At 32.9% G+C, this 24,935-nt stretch overlaps 2 non-coding genes across 2 annotated transcripts; one reads left to right on the plus strand and one right to left on the minus strand.

The window, feature by feature from the left end:
• Window positions 1-17,415: 17,415 nt before the first annotated feature.
• LOC123721044 lies at window positions 17,416-17,534 on the minus strand. The gene has a single exon (XR_006756133.1). It is a non-coding gene; the product is annotated as a 5S ribosomal RNA (ribosomal RNA).
• Window positions 17,535-18,457: 923 nt separating this feature from the next.
• LOC123721043 lies at window positions 18,458-18,576 on the plus strand. The gene has a single exon (XR_006756132.1). It is a non-coding gene; the product is annotated as a 5S ribosomal RNA (ribosomal RNA).
• The last annotated feature ends 6,359 nt before the right edge of the window (window positions 18,577-24,935 follow it).

Genomic DNA, 24,935 nt, shown 5'->3' on the forward strand with positions numbered 1-24,935 from the left:
TGCGCAACTCTCTATATACACGCTTGTGACGTTAGCAAGAAGAGCGTACGTAGCGAATAATTATGCAAATGACAAGAACTTTTGTCTAGGTAATTAATAATGGATGTTATATCAATAGGTACATACCGAATTGGACTTATTTCTAACAATTTCAATACGAAGGGTAATAAATACCATATGTTTGGTTTGCCAATTTGTCTATAAGAGATAGAGTGAGCAGCTACTGGTCATTTATATTTCCACTAGCTTTTACCCGCGACTCCGTCCGCGCGGAATAAAAAAAAAAAAAGAAAACGGGGTAAAAATTATCCTATGTCCTATTCCTGGTTCTAAGCTACCTGCCCACCAATTTTCAGTCAAATCGATTCAGCCGTTCTTGAGTTATAAATGGCGTAACTAACACAACTTTCTTTTATATATATAGATTTCATAACATATAATATAACATATAATAGGTATTTAAATAAATAATTGTCTATGGCCTAGTCACCCATAGGGTAGGCTCCGAGCTTCTCAGTGGGGACATATAGTAAGCTGATAATGATATGATGATGAAGAAAGGGTAAATATGACGACGAGGGCAGCTGATGGATGGATGTTTGTAAGAAGGTATCTCAAGAACGGGTCAACGGATCTTGCTGAAATTTGGCATATTTGTAGAACATAGGCTGGAAGCAAACATAGGCTACTAATTAAGTTTTTTTTATCGGCGCGGACGGAGTCGCGGGCGACAGCTAGTCAATTATAATAATCAATGCAAGTAAAAATAATTTTACATGTATTATTAACTTATGTATTACATGAAGTATCAATTAAACAATAAAGGTTAAAGTCAGTCAATTATTAAGTTATTGAGTCAAAAATAACAATAGCTGCCTTGAACGCGAAGAATTAGTTCTCCATTATATAATGTATAAAAAAATGTATTTTCATTTCTTTTATTCTTTTCAAAAAAGGAAACGGCAGTGAGAACCCACTGTTAATATTACAGTTTTTCATAATGTTGTTTGTAGTTTATTTAAACACGACAATACCTGGTAATGCAACGTTCACAATTATAAAAAGGTCCATTCACTTTAGACGATGATGACCTTCAAAATATTAACATATAACAAAACATTAAAGTTCATATTTAGATCATAAAAAGGCAGTAACTAGATATAATTATAAAACAAATCATTTTACTTAATCATACTAATATTATAATTATAAATGCTAATGTTTAGATGGATAGATTAGTGTATGGATGGATTTGTTTGAAGGTATCTCCGGACCGGCTCAACGGATCATTATGAAATTTGGCGCAGTTGTAGAAAACTGAAATTTCATAATTATGATGAATTTGATAATCATAGTCTGAAAGAACACATAGGCTACCTATTAAGTTGTTTTTTTAATTCCGGGTTACGGTGTCGCGTGCGACAGCTAGTTAATCCATAAAATTCAGTTCAAGATTTAATCAAATGGTACCTCTTTTTCAAAGGATGGCTTCGCATCTGCAGTTCTTCCGGTGTTGCGGGTGTTTATATGGGTCAATGATCACATTGTTGTTCCCGCTGCTCATTTGACCTTCATATTTAAAAGAAAAACATCGAATATTGGTGTTACGAGCTTATTTGAATTAGAAATAAACTTAGTGCAAACATTTGCATTTTAAATAGTTAATTGTTGTTTTTTTCTACGATGAACGTGCCAACGTTTAGGAATGGGTCAGTACAATAACGTCCACGAGTGGTCGAGGTGAATCAAAAACCATATCAATTTATATCAGAAACTCACTGTTTTGGTCTTTTGTTATTTTCGGCAAAATTAAATGAAGGTAATCGCTTCCATATTTTAAAGTTGTTGAAAAAATATAAACAATCTGACTGTGTACCCACCCCTATGATACTCAGTGGAAAAGTACGAATCGAACGAGACTCATGCGTCAAAATCGGACCAGTCGCTTAGGCTACACGCGGTCACATGTAAACACGCGAAAAACAAAACTGTCTGCGTCAGTCGGGTAAAAGATCTTACATACCCGCCAAAAATACCCTTCTCCTGAGTCAGTGAGGCAAAAATAAATATCTTGTCTTAATGCTGAAGGCATTCTTTAATTTGAATGAACTTTATTATATCTATAAGTCCGATTGAAAAATACGCAAAAATTAACTTGTAAACAATATTAGCCGGTTTTAATGTTGTAAATACATAATAAACTCGCGGAATTAAGTTACACGATAACCGGTTTACATACATAACAAATTATTTCATTTTCAATCATAATAATTATTAATTGATCTTTTAAACTTTTCCTCGGCTGATATTACTAAGGCCCTTCGTACACAAGGTAACGTAAATCTTCAAAATTCAGCGATTTTAGCGCACAGCTAGTCTAAAATGAAAACGTTATTGAGTGTTTTTCACGTCAAGTGCCCTAATCTGTCTATTAATCACTTTTAGGTCATTAAAAGCCAGTTCCTCATATCGTAACCTATAAAAGGATAGATAACTTGAGAGCGAAACAGTGTAAACTAATGAATGAATCTAAATAATACTCTAACACATTGATTGATTAGTCTTCCGATGGTGTAAAATTGGCCATTGATGTTTTTAATAATCGTTAATCGTTTTAATTTTTATGCATGAAAAATACACAAAAGTATTTTTAAAGACAGCATTAATGGTAAAAAAATTTGATTAAGGCTATATTCAGCGTTATTTTTATAATTAATTTTTATTATTAATAAAGTATTTTTAAGAAGAAAAACATAATTTTATTTATTACATTAAATACATTTTTTTATTCGTAATTATGCAAAGGGAAAATGTTAAGAATTATGGTATATTATTAAGTCGGGCTTCCACGGTGCGTAATTTTACGGACAGAGGTGGACAGTCATCCACCTCATACTAATTTTACTTCGTACCCGAGTCACCGCGGGCCTGATGGATACACGACACCATCGTACGCTACCATAGACGACAATTTTGCATGGTGCGTCATGCGAGTCACCAGTTACCATGGAAGTCCGCTTTTATTAATTAAAACAAGAGAGCACATCTGCAACGAGCTCTAACATCCGGCGCTGCCACGGTTGGATCGTCGCGCTATCCTTGACATTTGATGCACTTATAAATGAAAATTTATATTTTTATCAAGAAATACTATGCAGTTGTGTAAAGAAAATATTTAAATCTTTATTAAACAAAGATACAGATACAAAAATAATAGCTATTTGCACAAATCAAATAATAATTACTGTGATATCTTGAATAAGGGAATTCAATTATTTTTTTTTAATTTAATTTATCCAGTAAAGTTCGAATTTCGCTTAAACCTCACAATGAAGGTAAGAATACTAATTACCAATGCTGTACGCAGCAAAAATGCCATATCATTAATTAAAATGTCCATTATTTAACGTTCTTTATTTCTGATGTATTATTGCTTACGCAAATTACTTTGTATATGTTTAAAAGTAATTTATTTGACCTTATTACGTACATAGTACACATTTTTAAATATCAAATACAGTTCAATTCAAAGTGTTAAATAAGTAAAACATATTTACACGCGAAAGAAATTTCACGATTTAACTAATTTCTCTTTCCTTATCATCATCAACCTGCCCTTATCCCTATGGAGGATCAGCACAGTATGTACTAACTCCTCCATATATTTCTCTCTAATTTCTCTTTGAATATCCTTTTGGAATCCAACTAACGTTGGCAATATATGAAAATGTCCCGTAATTAAACTATCAAGAACTCAGAAAAAATTAAAATAAAAAATATGCTGGTACGCAAAATATGAAAAAAATACTTTTTTGTTACTCTACCGTAGTATATTTATGTCCATTTATGTATTTAATTTTATTACGAAAGATAATAATTGCAGTATTAATAAAAGTGTTGTGTATGAGGATTAATGCGACACCAAAAACTTAACAGATTTCATTAATTTGATAAGATGGCGGACATAAATGTACGGTAAAGTAACAAAAAAGTTATTTCTTTAAGTTTAACATATGTTATATTATGCGAATCTTTGAATTATTGATTTTGATGACCTTGATATTTTATTACGAGCCCTTGATAGATGAACTACTTAGGTTTCAGGGTTATCTATTAATTGCAAGACACCCTGTATAATTGCAACATTATTTAGGTACTTTTTCTTCTTCTTAAAGTGCACTCATCTTTCAAAGGTCGACGACGGAAGTCCGTGATCTCTGCCTGCTCCTCTGAATTACAGGCGTCAGTTATGTTGTTGAGTTGAAATACCAGTCTTAACTAGTTATACATATTACAAAAGAAAAAAATTGTTGTAAAGTACTTCAAATTTCGCATTAGTCATGACATAAACTAGTTTTATCAAATGACTCTACTCGAAATACCATATGTAGAAGCCAAGACCTTGATTAACTGGTAACTACTGTAATGTTCTCACTACACTACCTGATCTTTTTATATGGTTATAATTATTTTGTTACGTGTTTATAATTTGATAATGCAATCTAAATGCCTCTACAGGCAATATCGGAATATCAGAAGATATTTATGTAGATAAAACATAATCGCGAATGGCCCTCGTTTTGAATTGTATTGAGTAAAATTTTGGTATAAATAAAAAACAAAACAAAACAAACTCTTTAGCTGCTTAAACTATTTTAGATTGGTCACCTCAAAGCCCTTATTTAAATACATTCATCGATCTTAGCGAGGAGCAAATAGAAATTCTACAGTCAATGTCAATGTATATCGTACACGTGGTGACGTAAATCTTCGAAACCCAGCGATTTTAGTCGCTAGTGACTTACGCAATATAATTTTATAGAGGTACACAGAACGCGTTGTTGACGTTGTTTCTATCTGTCATCGCCAAAGTCACAGTCGCTCGCAACCTGTTTGTCAAGATCGTCGTGACAAAAGTCGCTGCAATATTCAAGATGGCGGAGCAAATTAGCGACTACAGTTGACATGTAGTCGCTTGACGCGACGACGATTCAATGATTTACGCTTCTTCCTGTACGAAGGCCTTACGTTTACCCTGCCTTTAAAGTAAACGGCTATGGTGTAAAGGCCACCGTACATAAATTTTAAGGGCGAAAATGTCGCATACAGTACAAACACTGCTTGAAACTATCCGTGTATTAGTAATAAATCCTTGAGAATTCGATAAGGAAAGTTCAATGTTACGTATTTTTAGAAACACTAGCTTTTGTCCGCGACTCCGTCCGTGCCGAAATAAAAAAAACCTAATAAGTAGCCTGTGTTCTACATCTGTGTCAAATTTAATTAAGATCCGTTGAGCCGTTCCGGAGATACCTTCAAACAAGCATCCATCCATATATCCATCCTTTATTTTATGTATTATTATCTAAACTTTCGAATTTATGATATTTAGTAAGATATAGTAAGATTTATCAATCAAAGGAAGGTTTCTAAAGGTCAAAAATATTTTATCATTGATGAAATTCATAACCAATTTTCTCAAAGCAATGTATAGAACACTCGAAGAATATAAAGTACCCAAGAGATTCAACGAAATAACTTCATCCAAACGTAGACTCGACACACGACTAGATGGTACATTTTTCCTGTTTTATAACCGACCGGATACATCTGATAGAGGTCGAAATAAAATACGTTACTTTATATGCGCTTTTATTTTTATTATTCTAACTGTACCATAAACATTGATTTTTACATGTCAGTTTCGCATCAATTATAATGTAATGGATTTTGGATTTTGGATTTAGATTTAGATTTACTTATTTATTACATGAAAAGAACACACTTAGCCTAGGATTACATGTTTCTAATTCTAGATTAATGAGAATTCTTGGATAAATGATCTATACGTATTAAGTATTCAGAATAGCTATATATATAGTATAGATATAATTAATTTATACTGAAATAGCAGTCGCCCGTGACTTCGTCAGCACAGTTTTTTTTAAAAGTAGCCTATGATATGCCCGCGTACATAAGCTACCTTTCTGTTAAGGTCCCGTCAAAATCGGTCAAGCCGTTCCGGAGATTACCCGGAAGAAACGCGGCCTTGCGGACAGACATAAAAAAATTAAAAAAAATGGTTTTTCGTTATCATCTATGCAAATACATCATGTTCGAAATATTTTTTTTTTCATGTTAGTTACAGACAGAGACAGATTAAAAAAAATCATGAATTCCGAGATTAGATAGATACATATTATTTTCCGTATACAACATAAGAGCACTTAAATGAGGTGCCGTCTATTATTATACACGCACATCAAAAAAGTTTGTATATAATTTTTTTTGTATGAGTTAATTAACATACATATTTTTAGAGGTTCGAAATAAAATATTTTACTTTATATAGGCTTTTATTTTTACTAACTAAACTGTACCAGAAAAACAGATTATTATTTACAGGGCGATGTCGCCTCAATTATACTGTAAAAGATTTTGATAAAGGCTTCTTCTTCTAGTGCCTCTTCAGCCTTGAAGGTAGGCCGCTACCTTGGAAAATTTATTTCTGTCTAATGCAATGCGAAACAGAGACACAGCAGAGGAACTGCTGATCTCCCCGTCCATTCTCTGATATTACGTAGCCACGACTTTTTCCTACGTCCCGCACGTCTCTTGCCTTTAATTTTGCCCATCATTATCAGCTGAAGTAACTTATACCTATCTTGCCGCAGTACGTGGCTAAGGTATTCCACTCTACGCTTTTTGACGTTCTGCATTAATTTTCGGCTCATAATCACGCGCTGGAGCACCGTCTCGTTTCTGACCTTCTGCGTCCAGCTAATCCAGAGCATACGGGGATAACACCACATTTCAAATGCCTCGAGGCGTCTTTTGGTATCCTCTTTTATCGTCCAAGCTTCGCAACCGTAGGTGATGACAGGCCAGATGTAACAGAGTAGAATCCTAATTCGGAGCTTTATGTCAATTTGACGACAGCACAAATCTTTTTATCATTTTGTTGAAGGATGCTCGGGAAATTTCTATCCGGGTTTTGATTTCCTGGTCAGACTCCCATTTTTCATTGACCCAAGCACCATTTAAATTGTCGAACACACTTTAGTTTTTGGTTCCCTATTGTGTTGTAGGATTTAAGATAGGATTTGAGGTTACGATCATAGGCTTTGTTTTGATAATTTATCTGTATGTATTAAGAATTCAAAATAGCTATACATAGAAAAATAAAAAATTATAACGAATTTTTAAAAATTGAGTTCCGAGATTAGATAGATACATATTATGTTCTATATGAGTGGTCTTATGGTTCTATGTGAGGTGCCGTTTTTTTATATATGTGCGTCACGGTGCCTTAAAATAGTAAGAGTTAGAAAAAAAATTAAACTAATTTAATAAATACATAATTCAAGCGAAGTAATAAGTACATATGACTTCATACTTATTAGTATGGTGAAATAAGTGCAATACAACAAGAATAGAAGAAAATGACTTCGATAATGTTCCGCAGTTATCAGGAACAAATACGACCTTGACAGACCGACAGACAAAAAAATTTAAAAATTGATTTTTCGTTATACTTTCGATTTACGAAATATGATCCTTTTCTCGAAATTATAGATCAAATAATACAGACACACCAATTTTATTATATGTATAGAAGATTGTACGACAAAGTTGTTACATTTTAATCGATATACCTGTAGATATATACATGCCTGTATCTGTAAATCGAATGCATTTGTTACGTAAAAAAATGACATGTACGAGGAGTTACATCAGTTTTAAACATACTCGTATTATTTTATTGAATTTTTAGTTTTCAATGTCAATACGACGACTATTTCATTATGAATCAACTAGTTGTGGTATGCACTAGCGAGATAAACTTGATAAATTAATTATTATTAAGAACCACTTCCACAGTCAGAGTCAATCGACAAGATAGAAGTTGTATTTTAAATGTTTTATAGCGTTCATCAGTCTTTTAATTGACGTATTGACCGTGAATTCACCAATTCCTAACAGTCAGTAGGACCGTGAACAGCTCAGCCACCGCGCAATCAAGTTGTATTAATAACATAGTGAAATCCCAGCAAAGAATTATTTGTAACGCAAAGCGCTTAATGGTTATTAAAATGGTTAAAAGTTAAAACTTAGTTGCCGTCTTTGGTCGATCGCTTCACGACTGGTGAAACTGATAAATAGTGCCAACCGTGGCTACCTATCTAAATAGAGATGCGTTGAGTCGAGATACATAGTAAATATAAACAATTTTGAGTTTACAATTTTAGTAATATAATCTCAAAGGTCATCGTGTAATTTACAATACGGAACACGAACGAAAAATAACTGGCTTTAATCGACGGTCAAAATTTTCCATCATGAAAACATTACTTTAACCCAATAAACAATATTTTAGTACTATATTCTTAACACAATATACTTTCAACACATATAGTATATTTATATACTATATTATATACTATATTTTCAACACATATAGTATGATTTTATTATTAAAACTAACTAATAAAATTGCAGTGTCTATATGTCATACGTAGAAAAACAATCACATTTGGTTCACCTGATATATTTGTTTTTGAAACCAATTTTTAAAGTTTTTGTCTGTCTATCTGTCTGTATGAATGTCCGCAAGGCCGTGTTTGTTCCGGGTAATCTCCGGAACGGCTTGACCGATTTTCATGGCACATTGACAGGAAAGTGGCTGATGCACGCGGCCATATTATAGACTACTTATTTTAATACTGCGCTGACGAAGTCGCGGACGACGCATTATTATAAAACGTGAAGAGAAACATTTATTTTTAAGGGTATTGCATGTACGAATAAACGTGAATATTTTCACACTTAAAGTGTAAAAAAATATCGAGGATAATGTGAAGAAGTATTGAATAGAGTTACTTTTAATAAAATATCTTTAATTATAAATTATGGTCGAATTACGACAATGGGCCACTGTTAGTAATATAGTATTATACCTACATTTTTCTTGGCCGTGGCATGTTTTAAGATGAACAGGTTAGGTCAATTTCCTGGAAAATCCCAGCAGAGTATTGACGTTGTCCGCGAGATCGAAGGCAAAATATTGAAAGAAATTGTTGTGAAATACTGCTTATTCTTTACAGATAAAATTTACCCTTTCTAGTTATTCCGTGTAATAGAATTAAGTCTTGTTATTTTTTTGAAGGAAGACACTATAGACATATTGCTTGTTATAAAATACATGTTTGTGTACGACTTGAGTTAACGAATACCCTCACAGGACATTACAGATTTTTGAATCTCCAAAGTAAAGCACCAAAATCCTTAACATGAAGCCGCCACATAGCTCGACGTCTGCGTGAACTGTCTTTGTGCTTTCAAAATTCAATTGCAACGGATGTCCATGTTTTCTACTTTCCCGAATCTTTACTAGACTATCAGCTGCGGCACTCTGACCGTTCAAATGGAATGATATCTATCTAAGAGTTAATAATATTTGCTTGTTTAACTTTATTTGTAAAAAATTCTAACCTTCTTAAAACATTACAAGGTAACCGAATAGATCAAGTATTTAATTTTTTTGCCAAGATAAACTGATGCTAAAACAAGCATCCAAGTTGCGGATACCGTAAAAACATTTCATTTTTTTGTCTTATTCGACTTGCTTGACCGGTGAGAATAATTTATAGTGACGACTGACGTCATACCTTTAATGTGTTTAATAATAATGCAAAAACAAAAAGTCCATATAATTTTTAGTACAAGTCTTAAAGCCGCTAATTCAGACTGCACACTTTAGCAATCCCACAGTGTAGATTTCTCAATAAATGTCTACGTCTGAGTTCGGAAGCACCAATAAATTTACGATCGGTCAGTAACCATAATTTCAATTGACAATAAGAACGTGATCTTTCTATATAATATATTTGTATTATATAGACTGTACTTTAAATTATAGGTCGCATTCAAAAAAAAATTAAGGCATTAGTTGATTACTTTTATTTGCAATTAAGAATTTTTTTTGAAACATTTTGTGCTTTTAGCTTAAGTTGTTGTTTAACAACATAACTAAAAAATATACTCTTATTTTATCGACCAACACCGAACCTGTTTTACATGATGTTTCCAAATATAAGAAAAGAAGTTATTTGTAACTAATATTTTGTTGTTTTATTCCCAACTCCACTAGTTTATCAATAACTAAAATTAATTCATTAAAATTTGCAACTACAAATTAATTTTAGGTAAAATTTTTCACTGCTCTGATAAACATCGGTTTATTCCTAACCAAAACGTATAAATGCGTTACTACCATAAGATAGAGCTGATTAAAAAAAGTCACACAAAAAGATAATGTAATTTTTTGTAAAATTATGAATACACGCGGTTAAAGTTTTAAGTTACTTTGGTCTACGTCATTTGTTTATACAATACAATGGACGTGATCTGATATATTAACCAATGGATTTATTTATTAAGGCTGTATTTCTTTCAAAAGCAAGGTTACCAACGTACATAAAAAAACACACAAATAAAGCTTTTAACATTTTCAGTACAACCTTTATGGGTTTTTACCCGACTGACTGTAATATTCGTATGCAACGCGCGAGTGAATTCCATTGTGACCACCTATTGCCTAAATTACTATATCTTACAAATGTTATAAATGCGAATGTTAAGATGGATGGACAGATGTATGGATGATTGTTACAAGGTATCTCTAGAACTGCTACATTGTTCACGATGGATTTGGTATAGAATATATTCTGAAAGAACACATAGGCTACTAATATATTTTTTTTATTTCATGAGGACTGCGTTGCGGACAGCTTGTATCGTATATTACATGAAAAATAACACATATTTAACAAATTAAAATAATATATAAAATTACTTTAAAGGTTTAAACATAATGAATAATTTAAATTTAACTAAAGTACTTTTTATGACGTAATTGCCCAGGGTTTACATATACCTACTCTTTTCTTTAGTTCATAGCGTTCGAAATAATAAACAGTATTTTACGTAACGTATACCTGTGTTGTTATAGTTAAATAATTATTATGTTGTTATAGAATTAACCAGCACTAAAAAAAACTGCCGAGAGTAGCGCGGAAAAAAACTTATAAATTTGTTTACTTCCATGCACTTGTAATTAAAATTATAATAGGTACTCAAGTAAAGTAGCAAAACGATTAAATAATTTCAACCTGATCGTTATCAAACTGATCTTTAGTGACGAATGTAAGACTGCCAATGGAGGAGATTTGAATTCGCCATTCTGCTATGGACGTGAGCCACATCACAGCACAAGCTATGAGCTTATTTGAAATAGTTATAATTAACATTAGTTAATTCCTTTAAATAATCAACAAATGTTCTATAACTAAAAAAACGAAGAATCTCGACTAATGACTAATCTTAGGAAGCATACAAAAATATACTACATATATCTGTTCCTTTTTTATCTGTGCAAATTGCGCAAGGAGAGTGTAGAAGTGTTGACATAATACATAGACTAAGAATATAACTGTGACATAATAACAACTATTTTGTCAGTGTCATAATTTCATAAAATCTCTTCTACTAAAACATAACCTCAATAAATTGGTAATGCAGGCAAATTCAGATATAAAATTACTGTACAGTAACGGTGTTCGTCAACAAATTTGCGCAGAGAAAGAAAAGAAGCTTACCAATGATTTGCAAGATTGGATTGAAATTAATGAAGCGTTGAAATGTGAAGTAAGAAAGTTTGTTGAAATTTCAAAATATTTTTCTAGTCCACTTAAAAAATCGGCTTCGTATATCTGTGAGAATAGTCTGGTCTCTTATCCTCAACAAGTCACATTAGAAGCTAAACGGGGAGTTGCCACCAGCAACGATGTCAAGTTTTGTAATTTGACATTAGAACCAGTATTATTAAAATATTATAAGATCTATCCAGAAATAGAAAACCTCAAGTTCCAGAACTTATCCAAATCGAGGTGCTGTAGAATTCCACCTGGACTTTCTCATACCCTGAACATAGTCTACAACAGTGTGAACGACGAAACTCCAATTAATACAAAAATAATTTTTGTAGCTACGAAAAAAACAACGACACCTTGCTATCAAATTTGTGAAATCGATTTGGAAATAATAGCTCAAAAAGTTAAAAGATAAACATTAAAACAAATTATCAATACGAAATCAAAGTGAAACATGAAATCGGAATATTATCATCGACTAAAAAAAACATTTTTTGTATGAAAAAACATTTAAAATAATTAAAAACAATTATAAAAATGAAATAAAATCCAAAAGGGAAGGAACGTACAAGGAAAAGAACATTTTCTACAACTGTGCGCAATTCATGAAAATTATAATTTTTATATTGAACGATGCTGCTGCCACTAGCTTTTATATCGTCTTTATATTGTGTATTTTTTTTAATTCAGCAGGAATGTTAACATTTCCTCCAGAATATTATATTAAATGTTAAATTGAAATACATTTTCTTATTTCCTCTCATGTAAAAAGTGGTTTTAGGTAGGATATAGAACAATAAATATATTATTTAAACTAGTAATTAACTGACGGGTACATTAATCTGTGACTCTCGGGGGATGAAAACAAATCGTATGATGCCTTAGTCCTCAAAATAGGTCAAACAGGGGAACAAAATTCGAAGTTATCTGTTACCGTCAGTTTAACGAATTACTATTAAGACTTTGCACAAATCACCCAAACAATACATATAGTTATCTCGGTTCTTTCATGGAGAATGAGAAGGGAAACAATATGTTTTTGCAAGAGTGTTTCCGCAGTGAAAACATACGGCTACTATCACGTCAATACTGCATAATCACATAAATTGTGCTGTACTTAGGACTCGTGTACGTGAAGTCACAGTAGAGTTCAAGTTGCAAGGAAAACAAGTGACTGCGCAGATAATATTCATATCAGGCATTGATGGAAACATGCATTCGTGGAAAAATACAAACATTTTATTCAATCAATAAAACAGTATGCTTGTAGACAGTTCCGAGTAAGACGTGCACAATTATTGCATTGGGTCAAATTTGTTTATTTTTTACTGTTCACTGTAGTCAGATATTTTTTTATGTTATTTATATAAATAGTAAATAAATTGTGCATATTTTATTATCACTCTCTCGTAAAGTCTTAATCTACATGTTATCAGTTCCAACATTATAATGGTACTTAACAGAAAAGGAATATTCTACAAAAGATTTTTGCTTGCTTTTAATCTTAAAAGAACTAGTTAAAAATTTTAATAGCATCAACAAATTTAACATGCGACGAAGCTGACGTTGTTAATTTTTTTTTTAGTCTTCGCTAACAGAGAGCTTTACTATCAATAAATAACACACATAAAAAAAATCATTCGAATTGATAACCTCCTTCTTTTTGAAGTCGGCTAATAAAATAATTAAATCCAATTAAAACTATCATTTATAAAAACAAATTTTTGTCTTTAAATTATAAGTAAATAAAATACCATATATTCGGCCGGTATTTCCATGTTCATGACTTTTTTTTGCTTTAAATGTTAAATGTTTTATTGGAAAAACCGTTGTTTATCTCAAATAATCTTACAAGATATGAAACCAAACTGTTTCTGTATACGTGACATTACAAGTAATGCCGGGTGCATTACGCTTGAGATAAAACATTGGAGTCTTTATAGCAAATATTTAAATAACACGTAAGAATGCAAAATGCAGTTTTACCATACTAGGAGTCTTGGAGGAAGTTACGTAGTAACATATCACGTAAGTATACATGCCCTGCAGATAAGTATGTATAGTAAACTGCTGCAGTAGTTTATATAGATTAGAAACCGGAAACGGATTTTATGACCCCTGCATAACCATTGGAATGGTTGAAACTAGGGCATCGAAACTCGGTTCAATTTTGAAAACCCGGGTTTTCGGGTCTAAGAGTATCAAAACCCGGGTAGACCGGTTTTTTCGAGCATTTCGATCTTTCCATTGTAATTTTTTAAAATACACTAATCTGCGTTTATATATCGATTTCCTACAATGAATACAAAATATAAAGGAAAATAAAATGTCAATTTCTCGCAGGTTTTGGTCTGTCGCTGGCAAATTTTCAAGAGGTATATAGGTATAGGTATATAAGAGGTATATATATACTTTTTTTGGTTGTGCGTTTAATCAGATTAACAATTTCGTTTAGCCTTTCATCACCTGTTACGGCCGATAAAAAACAGTTTTATCTTCATTTTGAATGTTCTCAAAATATTTACCCGGATTAGTCAAGTACTGTAGTGTTGCTGCTTGAGTTAGTCTTCTTTTTGCGTATCGTTTGCTCAATGCAGTTGCCATTTTGTGACTTAGTGGTCATGGTCATTTCATCCATTTTCTTCAAAGCAAATTTTAGGGAAATCAGCTGTAAGTAAAGTTGCATCGCGTCGATATAGCGCCTCGACGACAGTTTTAATAACATCCAATATTTTATGGATCTCATCTATATTTCTCCAGTCATCATTAGTAAATGCAGTATCTGTTTTTAAAGCAATTAAAGCTTTTCTAATAGATATTTTCAATTTCAGAAACCGACCTAACATGGCAGAAATGCTACTCCAGCGCGTTTTCCCATCTAATAGCAGGGAGTACTCCTGTCTAAATCAGCTCTGGCATGTTTTTGAAGGACGTCATCGTTTTTTGTCGATTTTTTGAAGATTTTTACCACTATTCGTACTTTTGATAGCAGTTCGTTGTATCTAAAATATGGTGAACTGAAAGACCCCATAAACGTAGATTCATTATTAAATTCAACGCCATCCTCGTCATTGTCTGTAGAATTTGTGTCGTCGTTAAATTCTACAGTTCGCAGTCTTTGAGCCAATACTGATGAAGGTAAATCTTCATCCTCGTCAAGTTCGGCAAGCTGAGCGACGTTTTCCTCGAAGCCGGCATTGTGTTTGTACATTACATCCACAATTGCCAGCTGAACGGCATGAGCGATGCATAGCTGATGGTATGACTTAAGGGACTTCCCTAATGCAACCACCCCCATATTCGTCCAACTTGGCCTAAATCAATTGTACGCATGAGGCTGCATTCAAGGACCTGTGAATTCGTATGAGACCTAGATTTCGAAAACTGCTATCCCTTGCAAAATTTGGTGAATGTAAAGTGAGCCCTATATAAGTTCTATTTTTATTAGATGTCCATTCATCGAAATGATATCGCACAATTGATAGGAACGTAGCAACGAAGCTACGTTTTACGTAATAATTAATAATTTATCAAAGCGTATTTTTATTCCATTTACTTATTATTGCATTCGAAGTGGCTTAAACTTAATAAATTACAAAAACAAAAGTATTAAAAAAAACCCGATAAACCCGAGTTTTAATAATCAAACCCGGGTTTTTTTGTAATCCTCAGAACCGGGAAAAACCGGGTTTTTTCGGTCCGGGTATACCCGGTCTCGATGCCCTAGTTGAAACCGTTTATAATAACATTTTTAATGAATCTGTTACGGTAAATGTGATTATTTGAATATTATTAACGGGGGTCCTTTTTTTTAAAAAAAGAAATACACTAAATACACTTTATTAACTGCTAATTTATTTAAAGAAACACTATTACATTAGAATACTGAAAATGGACTGTTCTGAGTCTGAGTTCTGTACTAAGTTTTTTTTTATATTCGCGGGCAAAAGCTTGTGCCACATTATTATATTTAATGTTGAGTGCAGCTAAGACGCGATTATAATAATTATATTACGAAATAAATATTTTTATTAATTAATACTGATCATATCATATAGTACATGGTCTGATCAAGTTGAAGGATAAGCAATACAAATATTAATAAAATTTATGTGACTGCCATTTAAAACCAGTTTTTTTTTTAAATCCCATAACATTAGTTCATTCATCCAATCGTTATATGAGGTACCAATTTAATAACGTTAACGAATGTTATTAAAAATGGTTTTGCGTTTCAGATTTAAATCTCTCATTCCAGTTTAGTATATGATTAAGCATTTGAAAAGTTCCATTCAATTTTTAAAATATTTTTTATTCCCAAGAACCACAATTATAAAATATACCATGTATCTATGAGCGTATTCTTGACAAACATAAGTATATAAGAAAATTTTGATTTTGTTATTACAGTTTCTTTAAAAACATTACGCACTAACCGTGGGTTTTTAGATGCAAATCTCCGTTTAAAATGTATGATCATCTCTGTTTTAACAAAGATAACAAGTGATGAGTTGATGTTTCATACAGGGATTTGGGTCTCAGAAGCGGACTGACCCAGATAACATCTGTAAATAAATGTAGGGGTGGCTCGTAATAAAAAACTTCGTTTTTTCATCGTCCTAAATTCTTTTTATTTCTTCTTTATTTCTACATTACATCGTCGTGCGTCCTTTTGTCGTTCTCTCCTCCGTCGTACTCAAAGAGTACAATAATACATATACAGAAATATATAGGTCGGACTATATTCTATTCTGTATTATAATCTTATTTTGAAATGACGTCATAATAAAGAAAAACATAAAATACAAAAGAGATCCTACATAAATAAACATCAAAAATACATCAATTTACTCGTGTTCTTTTGGGGGGGAAATCCTTAATCATCAAATTATTATTAACTATATCACTCTACGTATTAACTGAAGTTGAAGAAGTCATATAAAAAAGCTTACAAATTGCACTCAATAGTTATAACGAATGGCCGTTTTTTTACACCAGAATTATTATTAGCGATCTGGGTTTGCGCAAGCATCGCCATAACAGACGTTTCTAGTAATAAATTCCAACATAGATTAAACGAGTCGCAGAAGCATTTGCCCATATTTTAGCAAAAACATTGACCTTACAAATAAACAGGTTTTTATGTGGTTATGTTACGAATAACCGGTAAAGTTAGTAAAAGGGTTCCTTAAGACAACATTAGTCTTGAAAAAAATTATTTCTCTGATACTTTAAGTGAAAACATTCGACTTCCGGAGATTTCCGAACGCTTCATCGACGTCTCAGGGGATCCAAGGGCTGGCGCGCATTTCGGACGAAGGTGGATTCAATGGGGAAATGCCGCCAGCCTCTTGGGCATCTTACCCTGCGAGCGCAAGGGGGGTCAATTTTTTACATTTTCTAGTTTTATTTTAAGTTTGGTATAAGTATATAGTTTATTTAGTAGTTTTAACATATTATTCATAGTTTTTAAATACAAATAGAATATACAATTTTTAGAGTACACATTGATATCTTTAACCTTTATTAATAGTAAAAGTGAAAACATTGTACCAAGTTGTCTAAAACATTGAGGAAGTGCATAAAGTTATGTATTTTAATAAAAAGTAATAAAACTCTTAGATTATTAGCTATGTTTGACTTTTGGCCAACGGACGACCCAGTACTACTTTTGATATCTAAATACTTCTTACACACAGCAAAATGCCAACATCACGCGGTGTTCCCAGGCGGTCACCCATCCAAGTACTGACCGCGCCCGACGTTGCTTAACTTCGGTGATCGGACGAGAACCGGTGTATTCAACGTGGTATGGACGTTGGCGATTATAATTACAAACATTTTGTTCTTAATCTTTTAAAGTGAGTTTTGACATATATCAGATATATTTTTACTCAAATTATTGAACTACCTTGTAACTAGAGTAATGCAACAATTTGATCTAGGCTTATCTGTTACTATCTATTTAACTAGGGCCAAATATAAAAACAAAGTTACATAACATCATGGATTAAAATCTTATTATTTATTATTCAAAAGTATTTTGCATAAATATTTCCGCAAAATTTGCTGTGTAATTTTAACATTATTCAGGATTTTACATTTTTTGAAGTGATTTACTCTTTAATTGATAAGTTTTGTAATTCTGCCACCTATACTAAATGTACGACTTTACGTGCAACGCTTTTGAGATACTCCAATAGATGGCGGGCTGTTGATATTTTTCAATGACCACTGTCGTGATAGCTTTATCGGAGGATAGATGACGCTTGTATTATTTCATTGATACAGTTTTGTAAAATTTCTGTTTGACCAGATAACCAGTTATTATTCACATAGATAATACACTATATACTTGAGACAATCGCATTCGCGTCGTCACTGACAATTATGTCAAAATTTTGCTAATTTTAAGAGTATTGGAAATTATGTAAATGTTTTTCTTTACTTTCAGAACATATTATATTTTTAAGAAATCCTTAATATTTACAGACTATAATGCATTTTTTATTGTAAGCAAACATTTTTCGTGTCTCCTTGCCAACGTCCATACCACGTTGAATACACCGGTATTTATATATTAGGCCCTAGTTAAATAGACAGGAACAGATAAGCCAAGATCAAATTGTTGCATTACTCTAGTTACAAAGTAAGTCAATAATTTGAATAAAAAAATAGGTGAAAATTGTCAACTATGTCAAAATTGATTTTAAAAGATTAAGAACAAAATGTTTGAAAGTACGATCGCCAACGTCCATACCACGTTGAATACACCGGTTCTCGTCCGATCACCGAAGTTAAGCAACGTCGGGCGCGGTCAGTACTTGGATGGGTGACCGCCTGGGAACACCGCGTGACGTTGGCTTTTTGCTGCTATGAAGTGAAATAATAAATTAAATTCTCATAATTCTGCTTCAGATATTATTATTTTGCAACCGGTATGCATGCAATATCGTTGAACTTATTTACAACAATCATTGTTATCTAATTGTAACTGAGTTATAACTACTCTCATTCTTCCTCAATTGTAATATATTGTAAACTAGCTTTTACCCGCGACTCCGTCCGCACGGAAAAAAAAAATAGAAAACGGGGTAAAAATTATCCTATGTCCGTTTCCTGGTTCTAAGCTACCTGCCCGCCAATTTTCAGTCAAATCGATTCAGCCGTTCTTGAGTTATAAATAGTGTAACTAACACGACTTTCTTTTATATAATACTAGCTTTTACCCGCGACTCCGTCCGCGCAGTATAAAAAATAGAAAACGGGGTAAAAATTATCCTATGTCCTTTTCCTGGTTCTAAGCTACTTGCCCACCAATTTTCAGTCAAATCGATTCAGCCGTTCTTGAGTTATAAATAGTGTAACTAACACGACTTTCTTTTATATATATAGATAGATATGAATAAAATTGGAGTGTTTGTATTTATGTAATATCGAAAAAAAACATATTTCGGACACGTGTCTAATCTAATCTAATCTAATCTAATTTTCATCTCGTTTGTCTGTCCGCAAGGCCGAGTTTCTTCCGGGTAATCTCTGGAACGGCAGAACCGATTTTGATGGAATTTTGCCGGGAAGGTAGTTAGGACGCCTACTGGCATAGGCTACTTATTTTTTTTAATTCTGAGTTAACGAAGTCGAGGGCGTCCGGTAATATTTCATTGAATACTATGGTCAACCTTGTTAGTCTCATCTACCTCACTCTAGTCTCGACACCTGCAACAGAAGCTTGTATAAATCTAAACTGGCTTACACGTAACTTAAATATTGATCATTTACTATTCCACTACCAAATTTTTGTTAATAACACTTACTTATCGAAGGTTGATCAGCAACTTAATTTGGTTATAATAAAATTAAATTGCTTGCCGAAATTGGTACAGTGATTGCGACATTTCGTTTGTGACAAGTAGCAGGTTAATTAGCGGAAATATTCATGGGAGGCCGCGTCGTCATCGTGTCCGTCGCCAGCGCGCTTTTGGTCAGGACTCGCGGTGTACCGTTACGGCTAAGTAGGACAGCCGTCTCGATGTTGCGACGAGAAAGAATCGCGCGTCGCTGGCATATTCTAAATACTGCCACACTCATAGTTGTTTAATTAAACTTTGAGTAATCATTTCATCATACGACCTTAAATCTTATCACCAATAATAATTAGAAATAAACAAATTAATTTTACGTCAATTCGCTCAATCAGTTTTACAATTTGATTTAAGATTTTTATGAAATTAGGAGGAAACCAAAATTTAAAAATAATGCTTTTACTTTAAAACGTAAATAAACAAATGAGGAGTAAATAGATTGGGGAATCCCATAAGTGAGATCATGATTGAAGCGTGACGTTGACAGGCAGGCACCGGGCATTCCCAGCGGCTGTGCACCGGCGTCGGGATAACGGGACCTCTCCCTTGATTTCAGTTTCGAACTCCTTTCGGTTTCGTGGCTTCTGTCTCCGTTAGCCGACCTCCGGGTCTTGCGTCACCTCGACCGTGTAATCGGGTTTTAGAAAATGAAATTCAGCACGCTCACGTCCTTCTTTATATGGCTTAGTTATGCTCTTTTGAATCTCCGTCCCCTTTGCAGTTACCGTTGCTGTTATGTCAGGCGCCGGCGTCCTTTACCCGCCTTCGTTTTTATTGCGTAATTTTGTAACAATCGGATGGATTGCTAAAAAGAAAAGATAAAAAAGAAGACCCAAAACCATATATGGATGTGATGTATTTGTTATAACGATTGAAATCGGAATGTTTTGCTTCAGCTTAGGTCGTTGTAAGAGTGAAATGAATTTCTTCATGTATTTCGATAATGTTTAAATCATATAAAATGATTTTTTTATTATATATACCAAGATATAGCCAAAGGTGATGTAAAAAGGAGTTCAGTTGAAAATATTAAAACGAAAGTAAAAAAAAAATCGTACTTCATTATCATTATCTATCAAACATTTTGTACACCTCTGCTGGATTTCAATAACTTTGCTACCATTTAAAAATCGTATTTATTTATAAGTTTGATAGCTACATAGTTCTTTACAACAAGTTATAATTATTCATTATTTGTTTTATTGATCGTAAAATGTATATTACATCAAAAGTGGATCGAGTAGACCACATTGTTACGAGTAGTTACTTGGAACACTCATTAATTTTAATAAACTATAATTGCTATCTGTATTTATGTTTCTCATTCAACGCGCTTTTTATGAATGTGTTTTCATAAATGTGAAAGGTCTAACTAATCTACATATAATAAGTACCTTTTTAAAGAAATATACATATTGTCCTTACTATAAATGTATAAGGAACAAAACCCGTTATGAAGGAGCAACAACGTCATTCACCGATTTTCTAGTATAATATATTTTAAGAGAATTATTCATACTCCGCGATATTTTTTTACTAGAAAATTATGGTCTTCTATGAAACCATTTTACCATAATTGTTTCCGCCAAAAAGTACTACCACAATTTTAACTGTAAGCGACCATAAAAATTATCCTCATAGTATGTAATATGACTTGTCAAATGCCTTCCCGCGTCTACGCCATTTTCCGAATACGATTGCGAAAATATTCCGGGAGGAAGGGAGACAGAGGCATGTTCGTGTTGGTGTGAAAGAGATGGGGCATGCCACGCTAGGCTGCGGCGGAGGTCAGGGAACCACAAGTAGGTCGGCTTCATCCTTCGCCCGAGTCTAAGTCGCGGTGGCTGTTGAACTTGGAAGCGCTCGTCGGCGAAAACACGGTTTTTAAATATGGCACGTATTTTGAATAATTTCGTGTTTCTTTCATGATAACAAAATCGATTGTTATTTTTAATATTTTTGTATACGAGTCAATGTTATCGTGGATTTGCACAGCCGAAAAAATTACAAAATATGTTTTCTCTCAGTTTCTTTGAATAAACAGAGATAAGAATATAACTTTATATAATTGTTTTGGAAGCTTCCATCACGGTTATTGGTATGAAGTCTTGGTACTTTTGTACCCCCTACATGCCACAGCTTAGTGTCAATGGCTTTTTAAAGATGATTCTGAAGTTAGGAAAGAATATATTTTTTCACAACAATAAAAAATTGTTAACACCTATAACTTATTTCAACCACTGGAGTCCTTCGTATAGTTACTAATTGTGAACTTACGCACATATCACATTCCAAAGATTTTCAGGCGCATTCTTGGAATATAATAAAACCCGAAAACGTAATTTGTTCGAAACAAAACTTATCCAACATGTATAAAGCAAAAGATAAATTATATCAGAAGCTTATAAATATGCGTACCTTCGTAAGTTCGTATTCAAAACCTGAACGGTAATGACGCAACCACCGAAATGGTCAACAACGGTCATTTCACTTTGGCCAACTTAAATGCGCGGCCGGAATAAAAGTTTTGAGCAAGTTTGAACGACTGTCCCTTTCTAAAGATATAGGTGCGAGTGAAAGGTGCATCATGAAATGCCCATCAGATTCATAATTGTGTTGCCGCTGGCTCGAACACGACCAATGTAATTTATAACTAAACCAACGATGAACATCTTAATATATATATTTCTTGTGTGCGTGTGTATGTGACTGAACTCCTCCTAAACGACTGGACCAATTTTGATGAAATTTTTTGTGTGTGTTCGTGGAGATTCGAGAATGGTTTAGATTTACAGTTTTTTTTTTTTTTTTTTTTTTTTTTAATTCCGCGCGGACGGAGTCGCGACCGACAGCTAGTATAAAAGTAAAATTATATTTTTACTCATTTACATGGAAATAAATTTAAATTTTATAATCGACTGTCGTTTACAAACAACACTATAGAAATGTATTTTGGTAAAATGTGATAAGTTCTCTGTCTATCTCTTTTTACAACATGTTGCAGTGGTATTTTATTATTTGTTTAAAAGTGAGAAATACCCCATGGCAGTAATATACAGGCGTGACTACACGTGACTACCGATGCATTTTAATTCGGAAAACTTAATAAATAGTAGCTTGTGTGTTCTTCCAGACTATATTCTAAATCTGTGTCAAACTTCATCGAAATTTGTTGAACCATTCTGGAGATACCTTCTAACAAAAATCCAAACATCCGTCGATACATTTAAACTATCGAATTTATAATATTAGTAAGATCAAATATGTTAGGGCTGTTACAATATGATTATTATTTGTTTTTTGACTTAGCTTTAACGTACATTCATTTTAATTATTGTAGACCAAGGAGTTTGTGAAAATATCGTATTTTTTTTGTTCTGTGTACTTTACATGCACATTTAGACCTACTGAGTATTCATTAAATATTGACCATCCTGATTTATAAGCGAGTATGTAAATAAAATTAAAAAAACACAACCCAGTTGTGAAATGTTCTAAATCCACTTTTACGGGGCCTCTTAACGCTTACGTGATAAGTGTTAAATCTATCACAATGTTACTGGTTAAGCCAAAGATATTAAATTTATTATAGCAATTGGTCTCACTGAGCTCACTATATAATGTTCCATTTATTCTTCTACAAGTTACACAAAGAAAATACTGAATACTGCGACTAAATATTTCCGTAGATCTTTATTATTCCGCTGGCTGTCTTCCTCAACTTCGTCAGCGCAGAATTTAAAAACATCCTATCATATACTCCGTGCATCTGCTACCTTCCTGTGAAAATTGGTCCAGTCTTTCATTAGATTATCTGAAAGAAACGCGGCTTTGTGAACAAATATACAAACAGACAGACTAAAATATAAAAAATAGTTTATTTGTTATCTGTAACGCAAATACATTATACGTAATGAGAGATATAACATTTAGAGACTCCAATTTTATTAATATACAATATTTAAGTTTAATTTTATTAACGGTTATCGCAACATAATTCCAGTCTTACAAATACGAGTAATGTTTTGTTATATACTTTGTGTGTTTTCATTTATTTTCTTCCCTCTTGAAACAATAAAGGACGTCTATAGAATTCAATCTGTTACAGTTTTAGAAAATAAGTTGGTTATAAATTGTGATAAATGTTATAACTGTGTAAAAGTTCCGCTTTCTCTGTTGTAAAATAGAACTGAAATTCGTTTCACTCTCCATTGTATCCTTTTCCTGTTATTCCCTTGGGTTACATAAAAGTTTATTGTTTGTAAGAAACAATAAATCAATCCTATCCTATAAAATTGAAATCAGACAAACGAAAGTGTTCTTTTGTCTTACATTTTATTGGTATTATAAAAGGCAAAATAGTGAAACTGGAAAGGTTAGACCCGATTGAAAAAACTTTGGTAATTTTAAACGGTCATCCTGATTTATTGTAATACTATGTAAGGACAAAGAACGGTCGCTACTTGATATTTTAATATTTTCTGAACAACTAACTTCTAATAAAAACAAGTAACCTATTTCGGTCGATAGAAAATACTAGAGACTCAATATAACTTAAGGATTTTTCGTTCATATATATTTTTTTATTATGTTTTAATCTCAACTCTTTTTTTTTTACAAAATATACTCTAAAGATATTTTAATTTATTTTATCATATGTTTGCTTTTGATGCCCATTACATGTGTGTGCGTGTATGTGTGTGTGCTGATGATGCTGATTTCAGACCTACAGTTTTATTTTCGTAACTAAAACATGTTAATTCTATCACATGAAATGAATATGTTGTGTCTCTTGTATAATTAAAAAACGCTTGGATAACACACAGGACTATTGTAAGGTCGTAAGGATGAAGAAAGAGGTCATCCCGCAGGGGACAGCGGTCACGCGGCGGCCTGCCTGCAATTGTTAGAATGGGATTATGGTCCTGACCTCACGTTGCCTCTCATGCGCAAATCCCGTGTCAGCGCACGTGTGCCAACAAACCTTGGCTCGGATGTCACATGCACATGCATTCAACATTCATATATTCCCAACACTTAGGTTGTTAGGACGTAGGCTGCGTGAACATTTTCTGTAACGTATATTGATGATAAACGTATTGAGAGCAAACTTGCACTTTCGACTAGATAACATAACACGAATAATTTTCTATATAACGTGCGTATTGTCCTGTTTAATGCATTTTGTCTAGTAACTTTTGTACAGTACTATATAAGCTAAAGCACATCATGTTAAGAACAAGAAATACCATGAAAATGCATTAAATATAAATAAACAATAAACATAAACAATATATAAATCAAATATAACGAGACATAATCGTTCTCGCAGAATAATAACAGACTCGAATAGATTCCA

This window comes from Papilio machaon, chromosome 5 (assembly GCF_912999745.1).
Source record: "Papilio machaon chromosome 5, ilPapMach1.1, whole genome shotgun sequence".
Lineage (NCBI taxonomy): Eukaryota > Metazoa > Arthropoda > Insecta > Lepidoptera > Papilionidae > Papilio > Papilio machaon.